Source organism: Homarus americanus, unplaced genomic scaffold (assembly GCF_018991925.1).
Source record: "Homarus americanus isolate GMGI-L3 unplaced genomic scaffold, GMGI_Hamer_2.0 scaffold28, whole genome shotgun sequence".
NCBI lineage: Eukaryota > Metazoa > Arthropoda > Malacostraca > Decapoda > Nephropidae > Homarus > Homarus americanus.
In genome coordinates this window covers 7,452,990-7,472,126 of record NW_024742238.1, presented here as the reverse complement: position 1 = coordinate 7,472,126, position 19,137 = coordinate 7,452,990, and the positions used below count along the sequence as shown (strand labels likewise).

At 36.2% G+C, this 19,137-nt stretch overlaps 2 long non-coding RNA genes across 4 annotated transcripts in view; one reads left to right on the top strand and one right to left on the bottom strand.

The window, feature by feature from the left end:
- The window catches only part of LOC121876593, a 15,997-nt gene extending 9,315 nt beyond the window's left edge, over window positions 1–6,682 (top strand). For both annotated transcript variants that reach the window (XR_006090782.1, XR_006090781.1), the window contains one exon: window positions 6,393–6,682. This is a non-coding gene — a long non-coding RNA (uncharacterized LOC121876593). The remainder of the gene's footprint in view (window positions 1–6,392) is intronic.
- Window positions 6,549–19,137, bottom strand: LOC121876594. Of its 2 annotated transcripts, none has more exons than XR_006090783.1 (5): window positions 19,077–19,137; window positions 18,520–18,674; window positions 16,179–16,295; window positions 8,467–8,554; window positions 6,549–6,656 (listed from the first exon to the last, which is right to left on the bottom strand). It is a non-coding gene; the product is annotated as an uncharacterized LOC121876594 (long non-coding RNA). The 2 variants fall into 2 exon arrangements; XR_006090784.1 differs by having other exon boundaries at window positions 6,572–6,656; window positions 8,462–8,554.

Here is a 19,137-nt window from a genome sequence, read left to right as displayed (position 1 = left end):
AGGTTCAGATGAAGTACTTTTCCTTTTTTCTTAAAGTAGGAAAGCAATGAGGTACTGAACTAGCTACCTGGCGCAATGGCGCTCTTTTAAAATCCGTGCTATTTCAAAAACTTTGTGCTATTTTAAAAATAGGTATTAATTTATTAATTGTGTTTTTTAAAAAATGTGCAAATTAAATCTGTGTAAATCAAGAGGTCACTGTAATGTATATATATATATATATACAATGTATATACTGTAATAGGAACTCTGCTCTCATTTAAGTGAATTACTACAAACATAACATCAATAAACTGAGGTACCACAATTTTTTTTTTTAATTGTGGCAAACTTATCGTTAACCGCTCTAAGTTTTGAAATGTTTGGCAGTGCAGCGCTAAAATTTATACTAATTAGTTTTATCATTTTCGATGCTAACTTTCAGAGGTAGTGGACACAACACTGACCATCATCATACTGTATATGATGCAAAATGCCTGCTGGAGACATTAGTTTGCTTAAAAGTACATCTTATATGGCAAAAAATACAGTAAATCTCTTAGTTTCTCTATTTGTATTTATTTCAGTCTATCTCTCAGTCCATCTATCTATATCTTTCAGTCCATCTTCCTATATCTGTCTTATATACACTGTAGATAGCACTAACCAAAATTGGTATTGAAGAATTGAGCTCAATCACCAAGAATACCCCGAAATTAATGTCATTGGTTGAAGGTTGAATAGTCCCCAGTCCTTAAAGGCCCCACCATAATATACCACACCATTAGCATTATGGCTCAGCAGGACTGAGTCACAATGAAAATGGTTAGGTTACATTGGGACTTATTAAGACTGCAGCCTATTTACTTTGAGGCCAATCTGATCAGCTATTAATGAAATACTGTATAATGTGATTAAACTCAATACTTTAATTGATGCATAGGCAGCACTGAGTTGACAGTGCATGTGATTAATACCTAGAATACAAATATTTTTAGGAAATTGTCCAATATATTCAGCAATTAGACCACTTTAGTATAATAGAAGAACCAAGGAAATATTGTTTATTGTATTTATACCAAAACACTGGTGATGTCTTTTAGATATCAGAACTTGTATATCTTTAAGTGCTGCATTACTGTGTCCTGTAGGGATGGTAGCCATCATCTGCGGACGTTAGCTGTAGGGTTGGCGGCCATCACTTATGGAAGTTAGCTGTAGGGATGGGAGCTATCATCTACAGAAGTTAGCTGTAAGGATGGTAGCTATCATCTGCAGAAGTTAGCTGTAGGGATGGTAGCTATCATCTGCAGAAGTTAGCTGTAGGGATGGTAGCTATCATCTGCAGAAGTTAACTGTAGGGATGTTAGCTATCATCTGCAGAAGTTAGCTGTAGGGATGGTAGCTATCATCTGCAAAAGTTTCTTGTTCCATTTTTACACATATGGGGGAGGGATGATCCTTAACCAGTGACTAAGTGATGAAGAAGGTGTCAGTAGCTTCCTTTTTTGCAACTTGTCCTGGCATCACATGACCCAACTGTACCCAGACGTTTTTTTTTTTTGTACATCACTTATTGTGGCCACTATTCTTGTACATTGTGGCGACTATTGCTATACTGTTCATCACTTTTGGTAAACCTGTACAGTATTGTTCATATACCTGTACCTGCATTGTCTATATACATGCTGGACTGGACTGTATACTGTACCTCATTGTCTATATATGTGGTAAGTATTGCTTATACACACATAATTATTAATTAATTTGTTAAAGTAAAATGGAGGCTTACCTCCTTCTCCACCATATCCCACAATTCACTTTTCTCCTAACAATACTTGGCTTATTGGCTCCATTGCTTGGCTTTGAGCCTAAATTCCATAAATTAATCAATCAATTAATCCCAACAGTACATGTACTCTCAGATAATTAACTCAGCTTATTGTAGGAAGGATTTATGAGTCTCTAATGAAGTTCTATTAAGACTTTAACCAGCTGTTCTTTGAGGTACTATTCTGTACTGTAGATGGAATGTATAAGTAAAACGACAATATCTTGAACCTTTTTGGAAGTGTTCTTCCTGTGGGTGTGTTAACAGCTCTGGCTGTGTTCCACACCACAGGTCTACGTCTCAACACAAAGCGCAGGAACCAATCCTGTCTGACATTATTAACTTTTTAGTTTAAGGTATATGTTGTACTCTATAACTCAGTGTTACTTTGTATTTAGCCTTAAAATACAATGGTAATCAATTATTAGTTTATTTATATAAACTAATTTACTAGATTTAAAGTAAATGCCAAGGATAGTCAACTGGTCTCCACCCGGTGAACCATCTAATGGCCTCTTATGTTCATCAGACTAATTATTTATAATAGTAATAGACCATTACCACTATTTATATTTTTATACATGTGAGTCATGGATTATACAAATTATTGTAATAAATCCAAGATTTACCCCTGACAACAAGCCTATTTCACGTTAAATTCACCAAAACCATGACCCAAATATCCATAGGTGCTTCAGGGCTCCACGGGGCAAGTTGTTACTAGGTTTGATTTACAATTCACAATTATTATGGGGAATTATGCAATATAATTTCCACAATACAGTATATACTGAACTGTATACAATACAGTACCTGCATTGTCAATATGCTGAGCTGAATACATGTACCTGCATTTTCTATATGCTGAACTGAATACCTGTATTGTCTAGATACATGCTGAACTTTATAACTGCATTGTCTATGTATACCCTGAACTGTATACCTGCATTATCTATATATGCTGAACTGTTTACTGTACCTGCATTGTCTCGATGCATGGTGAACTGTGTACCTGTATTGTCTCTACAGTATATATATATATATACATATATATATATATAAGCTGAACTGTATACCCGCATTGTCTATATGCTGAACTGTATACGGTACTGTACCTGCATTGTCTATATGCATGTTGAACCAATTGTAAACTTATATGATAAGTTTGCTGAATACATCTCTATCTATCTATCTATCTAAAGTGGTCTAGTGTATGGAAATATTTTGACCTTTTCCTTGATAATTTTGTTTCATCACAGGTGTTACTCTGTTGCAGTGTGAGGCTGTGTGAAGTGGAGGAAAATATTGAATGAACTTGTAAACTGAGGTGCTTAGCTGTAGCTCTGGAAGAATGACAATTTGTCTTCTTTTAATTACAAACCAGAGTATTGACCTTTTTTTCTCACTTTTCATCCATGTATAATTTGGCTTTTATTTTTTAAATTTACTTGGACTTAGAATGCCATCACAACATGATTTGAATTTAAAGAAAAAATATATTCAGTTTCCTCTTGTGTTTTTAAGGACGTTAGAATTACTGTAATATGATTTAGTGAGACTGTTGAACTGTTCTGGTACTTTACATCTCATTCCCATTTGTGTTAAATTAAACCGTAACTACATTTTTTGTCCGTTTAGGAATTCAATCTCATTATTTCTGTGTGATTTAATGTTGCTCTAAAATCTATTGACTGACTTTTGGGGCAATTATTCTGTTATAGTCATGTCAGTTAATGTTGTTTTAGGAGATACAGTTTATTATGTAGTGATCTCTGTTAAATTTGTCATGTTGGTGAACACATAGTGGGTTATGAAGGTGTGCATGGTGGGAAAGGCTTTGGAACAAGGACTATTGAACGTGAAAGAATACTTGAGTTTGGGGATGGTATGCAACATGTTGTTTAAGAAAGAGGGTAAGTAGGCTGACCATGTAGGAGTCAGGTGGAACAGAAACCCAGATTGGCTACATTCCTGTCAGGAAATGGGACAGGTAGCTTGTTGAGGATGCTTGTGTGTATGTCTGTGACATGTTATTTAAAGATGGAGGAAGAGGAAGAAGGTGGATATTCCAAGAAGGAGAGTGTGGGAATTGTGAAGGAACTGAATGTAAAGGAAGCTTTTTCTTCTGAGTTGGGATGCTAGGAAACAGCCAATGACAGAGTGAGGGGCAGTGTATCAAGACACTGGGTCATAATAAAAGATGCTCTGTTGAGTGTAGTTGATAAGATTTGTGGCTGGATGAAGGACCCAACCAGTCCTGCAGTATCTTTGCCATGAATGATGGAGAGAGAGATAAAAGAGAAAATATTGTGTGAGATGTGGAACAACAGAGAGAAGTACAGTACCTGGAGGCTAAACTGAGATGGTTCAGGCTTGTGGAGAGAATGGAGGAAACTAACTGAGCCAAGAGATACGCAAATGAATGTGGGGGGGGGGAGGGTACTTAGAGGTAGACAAAGAAGGATATGAGGAGAGGTTGTAAGAAATGTCGGTGCTACTATAGTATGTGGCTACTGGGATATTTACTCTATACTTTGTGGTCTACCGAGCTGAGTTGGTCTACCAGGATATTTACACTGTAGGACCCATTTACCTAACTTAGCCTACCCTAACCTCACCTAACGTAACTTAACCTAACATTTCCTAGGTTAGGTTATTGGACGCTACAGTGTAAATATCCCGGTAAACCAATTCCAGCTCTGTGGATCGCATACTGCACTATACCCTTGTTAATTCAACAAAAAGTGGGCTCTAGGTCACTCAAATTACTGAAAAAATATGAATTAACCAAGTTCTGAAAATTTTTATATTATTTGACAATTTCTCTAATTTTGTGTTCAATTATTCATTCGTTTTCTGTTCAGTTTGTTCAAATTGTTCCTCATTATTCCAACCAACAAACATATTCAGTTACCATGTCTTTGCTGCCACATAAAATACTCTTATTTGTAATTACTGTGAAAACAAATATTTTTTAAGCGCACGAACAGTAATAAAGTAAATAATACAGTAATAAATAAATGTAAAACTTATTGTGAGGTGAACTGATAATATGTAGATGATATTCAGAAAGTATAGTGATATTCAGGATCAGGTCTGGGGTCCACTGCTGTCATCAAGAAGACTATCCCAATCCCCACCCTACCTAACTCAGGAGACAGGTCATGTGACCCGATTCCTTTGTTCTAAGTGTTTCTCCCTTGTTTTGTTCTGTTAGTCGGTTGAAGAGGATCCTAGTATACCAGCTCCAAGATTTGGCTTTTATTTCTCCATGAGGGTTTTAACTTCATTTACCAGTGTAACCATTACACTTTTAGAATATCATGTACATATTATAAGCTCACCTCACTATGTAAGTCTTACATTCATTAATTACTGTACTTGTATTATTTACTCTATTACTGCTCTATGTACATTTTAAAATTATTTATATTTGCACAATAATTATAAATAGAATATTTTATGTGGCACCATAGGTGACGTTTTGAACCACTGTTATTTTGGGTTCATCCTGAATTCTAATTGTGTAATTTAATTTTTCAAAAACATATTAAAGCCGAAATCTGAATTATAACGATCCATTTTAATTAGTGTAGTGTAATTATCCCAGTAGACTGCATACTATAGTATCACCGAAATGTCATAATTTTCATGTATTAAATCCGATTATGCCAAATATTTTTATTTCTATAGTAAGGTCTAAATGTGCTAAACAGTAATATTTCTAAGTCCAAAAAGTCTTTGCTTAAAAATATTCTAAGTAAAAAAAAAAAAAAAAAATTCCATCTTTTAAAAAATTATTCTAAGTCCAAAAATTCGGTTTCAAAATATTCTAAGTCCAAAAATTAATCATGGGCATAATAGAAATTTTTGTCTGGTTTTGGGGGTAAAAAATTCATGCCATTCCTAAGAGCTCCAGCTTGGTATCTCAGTTTTCTTGTAAGCTACCTGGACGTGGGGAGAGTAACTCTGTGGGCCAGTGAGGTGCGTACAGAATTTTCTTCCTACGACCAGGTACAGTAGTCTGTTGTGCTTGTGTTTTGTAAGTTTTTTTTTTTATTGGTTAATAATAATTTGAAGGGCTTGTCTCTGTACACACTTCTAATTATTATTAGCCAAATTTCTTCAAAGCTAAACCTGGACAAAAAAAAAAAATATTGACTTAGGGGATATAAGGGCAAATTTTTTTTGGCTTTTTTTTTAAAAAAATGGCAAAATTTTCCATTTTTTCAATGAAAAACAGTAAAATTTTGATTTTTTCAAGAAAATATAGCAAAATTTTTCCAAAAAGTTAATTATTTTTTTTAGCCATTTTTATTTTTTCCATTAATATTTTTATATATTTTTCCATTATTTGCATATATATTTATACGAGATTATATTTGTTTAATATTGATAATTTTTTCAAATGCTTTATGAAAGTATTTTGTTCAAGTCAAAAGCTGAAGTTAATTTTCTGTTAAATTTCAAAGTGCTATAAAGTGAAATTCTGTAAATGCAGGGAAAAGGTTAATGAATACATGTAATTACATTTAGAAGTTTATTATTGGAAACTTAATGGCATTATAAATTTTTCTTTCAGTAGAGGGAAGCACAGCAGTCCAGGGGAGTGGTGGGCAGCACGGCAGTCCAGGGCAGTGGTGGGCAGCACGGCAGTCCAGGGCAGTGGTGGGCAGCACGGCAGTCCAGGGCAGTGGTGGGCAGCACGGCAGTCCAGGGCAGTGGTGGGCTGGGCAGGGCAGTGGTGGGCAGTCCAGGGCAGCACAGCAGTGGTGGGCAGCAGGGCCTTGGTGGGAAGCAGGGCAGTCCAGGGCAGCAGCCACCACAAATGTTCAGATTAACTTTTCTGTACAAAATAAAATGTAAAATTTATAATCACATTTTTAACCAGAATAATCTTTAAAATGCAGTAATGACAAAATGTATTGTACTGTTGTAGACAAAATTACTTAACAAGGACAAAATGTACAAACATTAATCAGAAAATTGGGCAATTCCAATCATTCATCTAATGATCCTTGATAACATACTGCCAAGTGTCCAGGGAATATTATCAGGAACTGTACAGCAGTTCAGTAACAATAACCTGACCATGTATACTGTACAAATTCATATTGACAAAATTATGAAAAACCAAAAACCTTTCATCACTAAACTTTCCCCCACAAGTTTAGTTTAACCATTAGAGTTATTGATGATGTGTCATAACTACAATATATTCAATTGTCCTGTATCTTTGGTTCATAGTTCTGTCAATATATTTAAAATTTTGTCTTTCAATGACTTTGCTTTAGAAATTATTGATATATAAAGAATGCAATAGCTTTTCACTAAGTTTACATCAATGAATTTCTTGTGAATTGGCCAATCACAGGTCTCATTCATTATGATTCTACAAATGGGTAGTATTGTATATTAAAAATGAATGTTACCAAGTAATTTTTATTAGGTGTACACATAGGTAACTTTACGTGTACAATATTCTTATGCACAATTCCTACATTTCTGAATTAGTTCACCTAGTCAAGCATTAATGAGCAAAATTAGTGTACTCATGTTAGTTTGAGGCAGATGAGCATCTAAGTCGGAGCAGGAGTATGAGGCAGCGGTGGTAAACCACATCAAACTCAAAAAATTAACTAAAAGTGTTGCTTATTAAATTTAGATTAATTTATTATTTATGTTAAAGTCTTCATTGGAACGTAAAACTTAAGTTTCGTCACCCGGTGACAGTTCATTTTTGTTGTATTGTTGCGCTGGATGGACTTTTAGGATGGAAACTGGTGGAAAATCAGTATTTCTAGTAATGGCAACTTTTTTTCTAACGTTTAAGACGTCTTTAGAACATTTAATCATTATTTAAAATTTAGTAATTACATAATTATTCTCAAAGAAAACATTATTTAAAGGAAGTTCATCATTATTTTGTTATTAGTAAGAACATATCCAGCCTCAACAACCTATCTTGTTCATTAGAAGAGTTAATACTGTACTGGGTCCGTAAGTTCCAATATTGGTAAATAAAATATATTAAGTACTTTCAGTATGCTTCATTATATAAAACAATTTGAATTTTAAAAGATGAGGTACCTGGCAACTTGTTCATTACATCAGTCACATCAAGACAAATCTTTTTTGTCAGCATCCATCTTTCCCCAATTACCCTTCTCTTCAGATAAAATAAAAGCTACATTGTCTGGCATAATATATTCCCTACCGTATAATGAAGTGTGGTAGACGGACTTGCACAGAGGATACTGCCATGTTGTCCAATCAAAACCATAAGGCAATGATGGGCAGCCGAGTGTAACATTTCCATAATAAGTGAACGGACTTAACTTGTTGACGTAATTACTGTATATCACTGGTAATAAAATTTTTACCGAGTAATCTCTTAACCCAAAACAGACTGCAAAAAGGCATCCACTAATACTTTGTTTCCCAATACTAATTATTCAGCTAAATATTTTTATTATTTGTAGCCGATACCAACTAATTGGTGCATCCCTAGTATTGTATTGTACAGTACCAATACTTTATTGATATTTACACTTTGAAGAGACAACTAGACACGGCAGTCCAAGAGTTACAATTACTGTACTTTATCGAGTTTAGTGAAGAAACCACTATGAATGATGCCCCATACAGTACCCAACCTGATGATTCTGGTGAAGTGCAGCAAGAGTCCATTCACCAGAAGAAAACTTGGTCATTTCTTGCATCGTCCATCTTCAATTAGTGACCCTGAAGCAAATAATATTGTTACAACTCTGTACCAATAAAAATTAAATAGTATACCTACAGTACACTGCCTAGAGAATGCAGGGGGTCAATGACTTATGAACACCCGCCGATACGAACGAGGTTAAATTTCAAGTACACAGCATTTTATTTACCCGATTTGTTTTTTACTTTCATTTACGGTGTTTTGTCATTCTATTCTTTTCTCTTAAGTTAAGTGATTTTAGAAGTATAAAGACTTGGGCAATGATATACTGTAGTGAGATTTTAAACATTGTTCAGCAAATACGGTATGCATATGGCATGCGTTTTGACTTGCGTACATTTTCAACTTGAGAACGTCCTCGGGAACGGATCCCATTCGTAACCCGAGGACCCCCTGCACAGTTGTACAGTACATGCTGCATCAAAGCAGGTATCCCCTGGACCCAATATACACATGCTTGATAATAATTTCAACAAATGTCTCCACTACACAAAAGCAAATATTGAACAAATTCCATTTTGATGCCCCTTTTATCTTTATACAAGTAAACATTTGCTTCAACCCCTTCAATACAGGGGTTTCACTTTATACTTTGGCAGACCAATGACTAGTATTGTCATCAAAAAATCGCCAAAAATCTATTTATCGAGTAATTTTCATGGCAAGTCTCAAAATGCACACTATTGTTTTCCCATTCTTACCTTACAACTGTGATAACCATTGTTGGGATAACCGCCCTGAGAGCCTGCGATCATCAGTCTCTCTTAAGGCTATACAGCACACAGATGCTACCCTCTGATAATCACTCATTTTTGTGCGTTGGTGTTAAATTAAACGGTTTGTTGAATAGCATTGTAGAGCAATCATTTGTGAAGAAACACTAATATTTAAAAAATTAAACACGATGGAAAATAACGTAGGATTCAATAATAAAATGCAAACATTTATGCCACGATTGTCATTGGCCGAGCACGCCCTGCCCACTTTAAGTGGTGGCGGCATGCACCCCGGGCCCCAAAAGTGTTCAATATTTGATTTGGCTAATGCCAAACTATTTTCAGCTCGGAGGGAACTCCATTAACAAGGGGTGAATGAATAACTTCTTCAAAGAATACAAATTTAGCAGTCATGTCACCCAGGTCACAAACATCTTTATCTACTGCACCTTTAAAAAGTTCATAATTTTAAGTGTATTTATACTTTATTATTAATATTGACCAATATTTTCCCTCACGAGGTTCAACAATTAAGTCGTCTAACTCGCCGCATGGCTCAACAGGCGGCAGCACTGTAAAGAACGAGTGGCATGTGTGACCTTGATCTTCTCTTACTACCCCAGCAGGGCCTGAAATTTGAGACATGTTAACCAAAGTTTATGGGGATAATGCACTAAAGAAAACATCAGTTTACAAATAGATGAACCAATTTTCTGAGGGAAGAGAGAATGTGACAGACAATGACAGAACGATGACCAACAACGAGCAGGACTAAGGAAAACTGAAAATTGGGAAAGCTGTGCAAGCTAATGGGTGATTGACGGTGAGAAGCATTGCAAATGAGGTGCAGATTAATAGGAAAACAAAGATTTCTACTAAAGATTAGAAGATGAGAAATGTTTGTGCAAAAATGTTGCCAAAAAAAACTGACAAAGAAGAGTTGAAATTTTCTCAGACCTTTTGAAAAGAGAAAAAGCTGGAGATGAACTGCTTCACCTAGTCATTACTGGTGATGAGTCAAGGGTGTATCAATACGACGCTGAAACGAAAAGCCAGAGCGCTTGGTGTTATACTGGAAATTCGCCGCGCCCCAAAAAGTGTCGCATATCAAATTCAGAAGTGAAGACAATGCTCATCACTTTTGATTCTAAGGGTATAGTTCACAAAGACACTTCCTTCTGGGCAGAGGGTGATCCAGTTTTACTATACTGACGTGCTTAAAAGAAAAAGTTCAACAAAAACGCCCAGAACTTTTCGCTGCTAACTAGTGGATTTTGTATCATGACAATGTCCCAGCACACACGGCATTGATTGTGGGGGAGGTTTTGGCCGAGAAACAAATTACCTAAATGAAACACCCTCATTCACCTGACCTGGCCCCATATTCAACTCTTTCGCTGAAGACACATCAAGGGGATGGATTTTCAAGACGTGGATAACTCCGTAGCACGATGGCAGCTATAAAAGCTATTCCAGAAATGTTTCCAGGGGCAGAAGAAATGCTGGTGTTCGTGTATAGCATTGCAAGGGGCCTGTAGCGTGAGTTTGCAAACTTTATTGTCAGACCTTGTATACAAGGACGATTTAAAACATGGAAACGTATTTGATTTAATGATCTGTATACTGTATCTTAAATTAATTCATAGCTCCTTAATTAACAAGAAATTTTTAAAATTCTGAACCCAAATCCTTTACCAGTATGTCAAATTACCTTTGTATGAATTTTGAACAAAATCCATATTTTTACCTCATTCTGAAATGATGGGTAAATAGATCCGTCATTTTTACGATAAGACTTTCTGGAAACTAAAAGCCGAGATGGTTAAAGGTTAAAGATAAGTATATTACTGATAAAACGTATTACCTGGCAACTTAATTATGATGGTCTTGAAGACTACTTTCATCACCACTGACACTTAATTATTTTTCATTGGCTTCAGTACAGTATTCTTTTTTTACCCAATTATTTTTCTCTGGAGACAAAATAAAAGCTACATTGCCTGGCATGGTATATTCACTACCAGGTTATCATTTATGATAAAGTTCAGTTACATAACCTGTAGGTAGTAGGCGGCTATCAAACAGGTACTACCATCTGGGAAGATATTGGAAGCATAATGCATTGTCTAATGGTAGACCCTGCTGCCATTTGTATCACAAAAATTGTGACCAAGTCCCAGGTTGCTGATCTGACTTTCTGCCTCATTTACACACAATTGCAGTCTCAATTGTTTTTCACTTTGGCAACAACACATTTCTCACTGTTGACCTATTTTTAATTTTTGTATTTATTTATGGTCTATTATTATACATTATATTTATTTAACGTTTTTTTTATTAATTACCCGGTATTATTATTACAGTAAAAGTCCAAAAATCCGGATGCCAGAAATCCGGACTTTTCGAAAACTCAAACTTTTTTTTTAGTTGGCTTGTGTGTATGTGTGCATGCGTGAGCGCCACAGCTACACAGCAACAAGCGACCACGCGGTCGTCACTTTAAAACGAGCAATCATACTGTGACAACGTATGTAATCTTGAGTCCTACTCTTTCCATTTACAGAGTACTGTACAACCCCATAATAATGGTTCCTAAAGTAAATAAACTTCGTTGTGTGAAGAGAAAGAAGAACACGTTGAAATTGAGTGACAAACTTGAAATAATTAAGAAACTAGAACGTGGTGTGAGCAATACTGTTCTAATGGAAACAGACATTGGAAAGTCTACAATTTATGATAGTGTATAAAAAAGGCAAAGAATAAAATTTTAGAATTCACAGCTTTTTCTTTAAAACTGCTCGTTTTGATAAATGAAGCATGCTATATTTGCTAATGAATAAACTATCAAAATGTACCTGTTCATCTCTTTATTTCTCCTTAAATTTGAATTTTAAAAGTACTGCCTGAGAATCCGGAAAATCCGGACCGACCCAATCCCCAAGCAGTCCGGATTTTTGAACTACTTCTGTATTATTATTATTTCATTATTATATTTTCACCCCCGGGCCCTGATGTGGGTCATTGACCTGTGCCCTGGTGGGCTGATCCCATAAAAAAGAACACACAACCTGTACAGCAAGGGTGGCCAAAATGATTGCAATCTACCAGTAGATTGCAAAGCAATTTCTGGTAGATCACGGGATGGGTACTAGCAGCATAGCCCATCAACAGGGATCCTACAGGTTCAGTTCACTGCACCACTGCCAAGCACACAACCCATCCACTATAAAAAAATAATATGCTATTCTTATCTATTATTGGTAGCAACATTTATGACTTATTTTGCCTTTGCATCGAACATTCATTTAACAAGGAAGGACATTAAATAATTTTGGGAACAATTAATTAATAGTCACAGAAAAGAGCAGTATTCACTGGCCTGACTTGCTGAGATACTAGAATGCAAACACTATTCTGAACATCACAGCCAGTAATGAAATTTTTTTTAAATATATACCCAAGATCAAACCCACTGACTCCAGAAATACAAGGAGACTGTTACACAAATGAAGACCAGGACAGAAGGATGTATGCTAAATTCAGGATCCAAGCCTAGTTAGAGTGTAGGACTGAGAAAGATTATCAGAGATGGATTCAAAATGAGCCCAATACTAAATCTAAATTTAAAATGTGTGTGCATATCAAACCCAAGACTATGGTAGGTACAGACTCAGATGAGAGCAAGGCAATGGCATTAACTTTATTTGTTTTTCTTTAGTGTTAACAAGAGAATGCAAACAACCTACACGTGTTTCAGTTAAGTGACAACACTGACATTATGGTATCGGTTGATTATTAGATTAATGTGTCAAAATGTAATCCCCTTCACTAGTGCATTTACAGGGGTCCATCAGGTTTTGTGCAGTGTGGCAGCCCTGTGTTGGATAACATTCAACAGAAGGAAACTCACAAAATTAAACATAGCATGGTATCAAAGTAAAATTATCAAAACAAATCTAATGTAATTTGTGGAAGGCTTATATGACGAGCCCCTGTAAACGCACTATTAGTATTTCCACACCAAGCCGGCCCGTAAGCCCCGCCCCTCGTCTAAGCTACAATAGCCATTTCGTTACCCTGAGTGTTTTACCTCCCTCCAGACTGCGCGTATATAAGCACCTATGTATATCGATCTTTTATAATATTTATGTAAAGTACTCTAGTAGTATACAAGAAGCCATGATGGAACATCTGAAACCTTGTTAAGGAATGCCAATTTTGTTTTATGGTGGGACACTCCTTAATTTCTCAAGGTAGTGAATGTGTGTACTGATCCTGGAATGTGTATTGATAATAAATACAACTAGACTTAGCCAAGGCTTTTGACAGCACCACATGGAAGGGTGAAAATTACTCATGAAGGTTATGGTATTCAGGGAGTGTCCCAACATGGATCAGACTTTTCCACAAGCAGTGTGTGGTGATTAATGGCACAAAATCATCATGTGTACCTGTGACAAGTGGAGTACCGCAGAGCAGAGTACCGAGACCAGAAGCTATACGCTCCTCTATTCAAATGTTTGCAGACAATGCCAGGTTATTCTGGGAAAGTATGAACCAAACATACAAACTGAAGAGATACAGAAAGATCTGTTCGCTTCAGCAATGGTCAACGGAATGACAAGATTCAAGGTCACAATGTACATAGGTCATACCAAAAGTAAAGATACTAAAGAGTTTATCATGTCCCAATGGGATGAAGAAATGGCATTAACCGAGACCAAATGTGAAAAGGACCTGTGTGTATGTTGACAACTAACCGAATTGCGAGGCGAATCGACCAACTAAGCTACTGGGTCTTATAAGAAGGGCATTCACATACCTATATGATCCATGTAGCAGTCTTCAAAAGTGAGGAGTTTCCCCCATTTCAAGTAGTTATGCCGTTTGGTTCCCTGGATATCCAAGAGACTTTAAAACCCGAGGCTTCCAGGCTGGTGCATGCACTACAGCACCTCAGGCCCCCAAAGATTAGAACGCTGCAGTTGCCTAGCTTATAGTTAGGGAAAGGGCGACTTAATAAAAGTTAATAACATCTCGGGGCACTAAAGTGTTCATAAACTGGCAGATACCTGCCCCACAAGGGTCAAGGCTTCAAGTTGAACAAGCCACACATTCAGAAAATTGTCTAGGACAAACTACTTTGGAGATGTAAACTGGAACAATCTTCCAGAATGTTGTGATTGCACCGAATGAGATTCAAAACTCGACTTTACCAACACTGGTGCAGATACAGATGTATTCTGGAGCCAGTACATGTCCAGTACTTGCCAACAGTACATAACAGATGTGATCGACCCCAAGCAGTTAACGAAGCCAACCAGTGGTAAAGAGGATATGTATGAAGCATTACATTACCTAACTTTACTGCTGTTAAAATTTCATACAGCAGAGTAAAATTTTTACAACTAATTTTAGACATGAATATATATTTGTCTTTATTTAAAAAAAGTAATAAAGCAACTAACAATGAAATGGAAAATTACATGAACTTATTTCTGGAATTCAATAAATGTAATCATCTTGGTTCAAGAGGATTGTTCATCAATAACTAAAGTAAAGTTTAACAATATCTCCACATTCGGCACCACTAAATTTTAGTGCTTACCCGAGGCATTTTCGTGTATCACAGGTGTTATCAGCGTCCCTCACTACAGTCCCAAGTGGAATTTAAATGAGGATTTGTATTTTGTGCTTGCATTTTATTAAATAAAACACTAATAAAGGTCAATTCGTAGTTTCAACCAATCACGGCTCTCGAGTTGAACAATGTTTTTCCTATGATTTAGACAATTTTAAGACTACTTCTACAACGTTTCCCTCGCAAATGACCTAAAATTATGTAACAGACAGTACACCAACTGCTTTTGCATGGAATTATTGCAGGAACTAAAAATTAAACCCCAATGAAACCACTAAGATAATTGCACTGAATAGTTTGACTTTAAATAATGTTTCTGAGATAAGTTACATTCTGTACTGTAGTCTGTTCAACTTTCATCAGATGCTTAGGGTCAGTTTGATAATTTAAGCGATAATAACTTGTGTTCTTATAAATTCCACGGTAAAGGTTGACGAAAGCGCTACCACCAGAAGTTGTCTGTTGATTTTCTTCAGTTTTGCTAAACTTATTTTGATTTTAAGTACAGTATATTAAAAGAAACCAACTTTTTATTAGATTATAATTCCTGGTTAGTGGGCAGGGCATGAAGGAGGATGGAAATTACAGGGTAAAAACACAGCTAACACTGATGTTATGACGTAAAAATTACGTCTAGGTGCATTTCTAATGCCCAAATTATTTTCTTACCGTTAGTCGGTCCGGCTTCACAATTCCCTTCCCGGCTCCACGAATTCCTCCTCGCCATTGCTAATGTATATCAATCAATATTATGGCAAGTTCAAGATTTTCTAATAACATATTAACACAATGCATAGAACCTGACCTAACACACCCAACATACTGGGTTTGTTAGGTCAGGTTCTAATAGGTTCTATGCATTGTGGTTTCCATTTTTGTGTTTAATATGCTAATAGCGTACAAAAAATTTAAACCAAAATGTACATTTCCTTCTGGTTGTAGCGCTTTCGTATGCCTTTACCATTTCCACACTTGGGGAAACAAAAACGGTAAACTTAAGAGAAAACAGTACAGAATTCAAGTGAAAACCTCGCTGTTTTTGTCCCCCACACTGATATGTGGTGGAGTTTAAATCGCTAAACTTGCTCGTGTTCCCTTTGATATTTTTTATTATCAGATCGACAAATTGTTATCCCTTAAATTATCAATATAATCATATATGTATACTGTATTACAAACTTTTGACTAGTCAAAGAAATCAGCTGCCTTCTTACAAACGGACCCAGGACTCTGTTGCAAAGTTTCAAGTAAACAGACTATACATTTCACCAAAAACTATCTTACCTCAACAAATTAATGTGTCGATGTTGACAATCACTGGTGTAGCAACATTCTACCCAGTCATCCTCTCCTACACATTCTTCAAGACCACAAAATAACCCAAGCAACTAGATCTGTCATCTGCAAAGAAAAATCTTATGAATGGCAAATAATTATAATTAATACTTCAACTAAGTAAATCCTGCAACATTTGAAGATAGAACTTAAAGTTTGATGAACACAAATCAAATACAGTATTCACAAAGCTGAACAAATGTAAAACAAACTATTGTAACCAATTTCTATTTCAAGAAGCTAAGCAGCAAGTTTATGGTTAATATACAGCACTGTATAGGACTAACCCACACTTGTTATTTTTAGTACGGTTCACTTTCTTAAATGATTTTCATCCGTGAGTTCTGAGATGATAATTTTTTATGGAAATTGTTCATTTCATAGATGCCTAGGCACTCACTAATTTGTCTTGCGGGCAGTAATGAGACCGCACTCTGCCTAGGGGCTTTCCTCGCGCCGGGGCAGTTTCTTTTTCAGCATGTCGTGTGAAGGTTGTCGCCGACCTTGCATGGATGTAATTTGTGAATTTAGGGATAAAGACAACGAGACCCTCCAATTGTTTAAAGACCACAGCAGTATTTCTTTACCTAGAGACTTATTTTCTTACATTATTTTCAGCAAGTTCTGATAAGATAATCATTTATTATGGAACAAGCCAACACAGTAAATCACTTCGCTGCCCGGGGTGCATAGCGCCGATGCAGCCATATCTCGCATTCAGAAAATGCTTCAAAATTCACCAGATCATAGTATGTTTTGTTTAATATACACGGGGGACGGAGCCCTCCAGTAAGGAAGTTAGGCAAGATTAGGTAGGTTTGTTTGGCTAGATTGGTTAGGTCTGTTTTTCATACCCACATGTTACGTAACATTTATTTTTAAAATATCCATTTGTTAACATTTCCACAAACTACAACCGTGTCCACTATAGAAGTGAAAATCACTTTTTTTTATAATTTTTTTCAATTAATTTTGCTAGCGAGTTAGTCCTATATAATTACCCAGTTTAGAGTATCAGGGGCACATCCAGGAATATCAAAAGGCAAAAAGGTGGGGGTCAAAGATGTGGGTGGAGGAACATGGCAAGCAGACTCCATCTAGATTTTTTTTAAAATCTGACTAATATGAGCATTTTGAGGCCATGTGCATTTGATATTGGGGGATATTCTGAGGTCAATAGTAATTACTTTTGGTCAGTTTGTAGTTTCGACCAACCACGGCTCTCCAGTTGAACAAGGTGTTTTTCCGGTGGTTTAGACAATTTTAAGACATTTCATGAAGTTGCCCTTGCAAATTATCTAAAATATACCAGGGATCCAGACTCAAGATAGGTTAGGTTGGGTAATTTTGTCATTTGCAAGGGAAACTTCAAAGAAATCTCTTAAAATTATCTAAACCACCTGCAAATGACATTGCTCAATCCAAAAGCCGTGGTTGGTCAAAACTACAAATTGACTACTTTTTACTATATAAAAAACGCCAAAGTACAATACTGCATTAAAGAATAAGTACAGTATTGGAAATTTCTGATCAAAAAAAGAAATGGCCCTAACCCCTCATGGATCTGCCCCTGAATATAGTTTAGCAATTTAAATGTTAATTCTTAATCTTGTAAGCATCAGGCAGATCAACATGCGATACTTTAAATAGCTCCACCTTACTCTTGGTGGGTCCGACTAATTACCCAAATGTACCCAAATATAGCCGGAATGAAGTCAAATAATGGTCCTAGATGAATAAATCGGACTGCCAATCACTTCTCGACTAGTATTTGGTGTCAAAGTCACAAAAAGTTGTTAAACTTAATTTAATCTGAGTTAATAGATCGAGTGCATGTACCTAATCTAATCTAATCTAACCTAACCTAACCCAACACAACTCAGATTAAATTAAGTTAACCAATTTTTTTTTTACTTTATGACACCAAATAATAATCGAGAAGTGATTCACAGCCCGAATTACGATTGTACGACCATCATTAGACTTCATTGCGGCTACATTTGGGTAATTCCTCGCTCCGTCGGTACATGCACGCGATCTATTAACTCAGATTAAAGCAAGTTTTCCAATTTTGTGTGACTTTAGGACACCAAATACTAGTCGAGAAGTGATTAGCAGTCCGATTTATTCATGTAGGACCATTATTTAACTTCATTCCAGCTATATTTGGGTACATTTGGGTAATTAGTCTGACCGCTCTTGGTCACGAAACTTTACAACCATCACCGATATTTGTTACAGAAAACCACCGACATCCAAGTTTTAAAATACCCTGTATTCATGAGCTCACCGTCTCTGCCTTCATCTTGAGGTAGAACCCTTTTCAATTCCTTGAATTTGCAAGAACGTCCCACCTATGTCAGTGAAGACATGCAACATGGAGGTTTCAGATTGTTCAGATGGATGTACTGTAAGTAACTCCCTGCAGTTCATAATGTGATAATCCTGCAAATGAAACTTATGTTGGTCCAAAAATAAATAGGATTCATGCCTGAACTGTACTTTGAGGATAAAGACTACACTATGCTTGCCAAGACTTGGGGAAATGAACTTGTCAACCACAGTGGTGATGACACCACTACAGTACAATGATAATTTGACATTATTCTTGAAGTAGCTTTAGTAAATTCCAGGATGTTCTACAGAAATGAAAGTCCCACAAAAATCCTCAAACCATCAACCAATTCCCTCGCATTACTCCATTGACAAATTCCTACAATAAATTGTGGAAATCGGTCTTCAGCAGGTTAAATTACAATATCCCAATCTACAAATAAATAACAATAATGTATGAATTCATTTGCACTAGTATAAATTTAATTACTCAAAATCGGAACCAAAACATACCGAAATTATGAAGAACAAAAGGCGAGAGTCGACCGGCAGCAACCCACACCTCGAGGAGTCC